The sequence below is a fragment of the Sapajus apella genome, unplaced genomic scaffold (genome assembly GCF_009761245.1).
Source record: "Sapajus apella isolate SASKATOON/1434 unplaced genomic scaffold, GSC_monkey_1.0 scaffold52, whole genome shotgun sequence".
Taxonomy (NCBI): Eukaryota; Metazoa; Chordata; class Mammalia; order Primates; family Cebidae; genus Sapajus; species Sapajus apella.
This window is the reverse complement of record NW_022436992.1, coordinates 4,160,184-4,164,914: the sequence shown is the minus strand read 5'-3', so window position 1 is coordinate 4,164,914 and position 4,731 is coordinate 4,160,184. Positions and strand designations below refer to the sequence as shown.

Below are 4,731 nucleotides of genomic sequence, written 5' to 3'. Positions count from 1 at the left end.
CATTATTGCTAACTACAGCTCACACATTAATTACTCTTATATCCTCAGTGTTCCCTCAAGTTCTTTTTATCTTCCAAAATCCTGTACAAGATGCCAAATTACATTTACCATTCATGTATTCTTTAGCTGCCCTATCTATATTTGTTTCCTAGGGCTGCTAAAACAAATAACTACATGTTGGGTGGCTTAAAACAATGGAAATCTATTCTATCACAGTTCCAGAGGCTGGAAGTCCAAAAACAAGGTGTCAGCAGTACCATGCTCTCTTTGATGGTTCTAGGGGAAAATCTCTTCCATTTCTTTCTCTCATTTTTAGGTTTTGTCTGCATTTCTTAGTGTTTCTTCAACTTGGTGTTTAATGTACCAAAGTGTACATTAAATATTTTCGGTCAGTCTATGTCCTAATATATTCATATTGGTATTTCGTTTTATATCTAAAATATATATAAATGGATGCAGCACTCTATTCTCTGACTCCACTGTAACATGGTATTCTCTCATTTGTCTATTTCTCTTCTCTTCCTGTTATAAGGATACGTATAAGACTATAATTTTCTGTAGTGTACTAAGTTGGAAATTTAGGTTTTCTTATTTTATAATCTTCTTCTTGTCTGATAGGTGATTTCAATGTTATAAATTTCCCTTTAATGACTATGTTCTCACATCCTACAAACATTGATAAGTTGTATTTTTATTACCATTCATTTCAAAATACTTTTAAATTTCTCTTGACCTCTGTGTTATTTAGAAAGATGTTGTGTAACTTCCAAATATTTGGCTACTCTCTAGTTATCCGTCTGCTATTAATTTCTTAGTTTAATTTTGTCTTGTTAAGAATATACTCTGTAAAATATATTTGCTTTTAAATCTGGTAAGATATGTATTAGGGCCTGAATGTGGCCTTTATAAATTCTCCATGAGAACTTCAGTTGAGTATTTTTTTTTGTTATTATTATTGGATGTGGTAGTATCTAGGCATCAATTAGATCCAATTGTTTGAAAATACTGTACAGATTAGCTATATTCTACTGATTTTAGCTTAATTGATTTATCAATTACTGAAAGAAAAATGAAGTTACAACCATAACAGATTTGTCTATTTCATATTTCAGTTTTATCTGTATTTGCCTCACTTGTTTGATACTCTATGATTAGTTATATAGGCATAGAATTATTACATCTTCCTGGAAAATTGACCTCTTTGTCATTATATAATACCTGTCTTTGTCCCCAGTAATCTTTACTGATCTCAGCCATTCTCGTCTGTAATTAATACTGGTTTTTAAAATAGTGATGGCATCATACAACTTTCTTCATCTTTTACTTTTAACTTTTGTGAGCATTAACATTTAAGGTTGGTTTTTGTGAGCAAATTTAGTTCGGTTGTTTTCCCTCCTCTTATTCACAATATGTCATTTAATTGGCATATTTAGATTATTTACATTTAAAGTGATAATATAGTTGTATTAATATCTACAATGTTTCTGTTTGGTTTTAATTGATTTTGATTTTATTTGTTTCTATTCCCTTTCTTGTGCCTTCTCTACTTTTAATTGAATATTTTATAGGATCCCATTCTATCTCCTCCTTTAGCATAACAGTTATACTAAAGGATAATTCCAGGGTGTCAGAAATTACCCTAGATTTTGCAATGCACACTTTAACCTAAGTCTATCTTCAAATAACACTATAACACTTCACAATCAGTACCTCACACAGATAATTCCCAATTTCTCCCACCCCTTTCTTACAGTGTGCTATGAATCATTTGACTTATTCATAAGCTACCATCACCCAATGCATTGATACTATTCTTGTATTACCAATTATCTTTAGATTTTATTAAAATAATTAAAATAAAATGTTTTATTTTCTTTTCTCTCCTAAACTCTTTCTTTCTTTACGTCGATCCAAGCTTCTGACTTATGTCATTTTCCTTATGCTGAAAAAATATTTTAATATATCTTGTAGGACTGAAAAGATGTAAAAATGGGAGTAATGGCTTCCAAACATTTTACATATTAAAGCTGAAATTGGAAGTCTGTACTTGAATTCTTCAGCAGATAATTTGCAGAATCTCTGTTTCTTTAAAAGTTTTATATTTCCTGGTGGCCAACTTTGTTGGGAACTATGGCTAAACAGCATCCTGATTTTATATTTTGCCACAAGCAGGCTGGTGTTGCCTCCGAAAGACTGTATGAAAAACGTGATGGCAAGTGTGTGATTTGTGATGCCTATGTGCATCCCTACACTCTGTGCACATATTTGATGAGTATAACTATGGATCTTACCAGGAGCACTGTGTGATCTGTGGATGTCCTGGGGTCTCTGATGCTTATTATTGTAAGGAGTGCACCATCCAGGAAGATAGAGATGGCTGCCCAAAGATTGTCTATTTGGGGAGCTCTTCTATGAATGCAAAAAATATGCCTTCAAGAAGAGGTGATTTGTAGGTGGCTCCTTCCAGCCCCCTACATCAAGCTGCTGCGGCTGCCAGAAAAGATGCCTACTACCACCAGCAGAAAAGGAGAAGAGCCCAGAGCATCACCAGGAGTGTCTGCTCATGTAATGGCGGGTGGCCACCCCCTCCTCTCCCTTCACCCAGACATGAGGTATGGATGGAAAAGGATTCTTCACAGAGCTCTCTGGCACACTGTATCAAAGTAAAATTCATAGATTAGTTAATGGTTTTTCTTGAATTCGAGAAGCAAAGGTCTGTTTTCCATATTGATATATTCTCCCTCAACCAAGATCTTCTAAAAAGAAGTAATATTTTAGTCTTCTGTTTGACGAGTTGACTGTGAAGCTATGCCCAGTGAAAAATATGTTCTTGCAGCAGCTCCTCAACTGTCCTTGAGGAACCTTCAGTGTGTGGTGGGAGTCTATCAGAACAAGAAATATAGGCATTTGGTCTTTTAACACTTGTGATGCTGACATATTATTTTCCTTCTGAGAAATTAGAAATCCTTTCTAATCCTTTCTAATTTGCTATTATATTAATAAAGTTGGTGTTTATTTAAAAAAATTATATGTCTCCAGTTTATCTCAGTGTTTCTTTTTCTTGGTATATATTTTTCTTACACGATCTTGGAATAGTATTTACATATTTGTTGTTGTTGTTGTTTTGTTTTGTTTTTGGTGTCATCGTCTCATTCTCTTTCCCTGGCTGTAGCACAGTGGTGTGAACATGGCTCACTGCAACCTTGACCTCCAAAGCTCAAGTGATTCTCTTGTCTCAGTCTCCAAAATAGTTGGAACCACAAGTGTGAGCCACCATGCCTGGCTAATTTTTAAAAAACTATTTGTAGAGATCAATAATACATGTTGATCAGGCTGGTCTTAAACTCCTGGGCTCAAGCAATCCTCCCACCTTGGTCTCCCATAGTGCTGGTATTAAAGGTATGAACCATCACACCTGGCCTGATATATCTGTTTTTTATTTAAGAAAGAAGGGCTTCATTGGTTGCTTTATTTATTGGCATAGATTTTCTCTGTTATTAGGAAAGCATTTTCTGTCTCCAAACATTTCTTGATGAATTAGAATATCTAATTGGGGTTCTATCAAAGGGTCATGGGTCAGTGGCATGGTGGCTCATGAACTTCCATTTTTAAACTTATTTTTGTTGCATATTGAAAGTTATAGTTGTATATATTTATGGGGTACAAAGTAATGTTACAATTTTTAAACATAATGCAGAATAATCAAATCAAGCTAATTAGCATATACATCACCTCAAATATTTAATATTTTTTTGTGATGAGAACATTTGAAATTTACTCATAAGTCTTCAAAAATTGAGAGGTTCGCCTTTACACTGAATCTCTTCAAATGTTAGAATAAGGAGATAATTATTCTAGCAATGCCAATATCATACCAAGAGTATTATTTTTGAAGGTACTTAAATGTATTTATTTATAAAATCTCTTTGATATTTGTCTAAGTAATAAATGGCATTGTAATAAACTTTTGTTGACAGACTTCAGACTAATGGAACTGTTTTTATGGCATCTTCTCATTCTATACTCATACGTTCAGTAATCTCTTTTATGCTTCTCTTTCTTTAGTTATTTTCTCTCCCACTAGTATTCAGGACTTCAAAAATTAGGGTTTAAATAATCTGTAAGCAAGCTTAATCTCTTTTTTAGCTTTTGGAAATGTGCTTATGGTTCTTACCTCACCTCTGCCTCCAAACCTCCCCAAATGTTCCATTCCTATTTCCACACCAGTGCATTCTCTTTGCTTTCAGGGATTTGTCTATACTTTTATATTTTCTGTTGTATTTTGCACAAAGTTGAGTTGAATAGAAGCAAAAGGACTTTGTGCTTTTTTTCAGAGTGTTTTGTGACTATTGACAGGAATTCAAGTGACGTTATCTGACCACTTTTTATTTTATAATTAAGTCATATTATATAGTTACAGCCAAAATTATCCCAAAGTTTGATAAGAAAATAATGACACTTGCTGCGACATTGACTCTGTAATATACTATGTTCCTCGCTTCAAAAATATTAACATAGAATCACATATTATCTCCTGTTACGTTATAATTATTTGTGCACATTTTATTTTCTTCACTTGTAGATGCAAGCCTTAATGATATATGATATCAATGTGCACAAATATATCACCTTTCTTCCTAGGTTGCAAGTTCTTGAGGTATTACAACACACATTCTCATATTTGCAAACGACACAGTGCCAAGTGAAAAACCTAATATTAAATAAATCCAA

The 4,731-nt window shown here is 33.5% G+C and overlaps 1 pseudogene; it reads left to right on the top strand.

The window, feature by feature from the left end:
• Positions 1 to 2,130: 2,130 nt before the first annotated feature.
• Positions 2,131 to 2,446, top strand: LOC116527004 (annotated as a pseudogene).
• Positions 2,447 to 4,731: the final 2,285 nt, after the last annotated feature.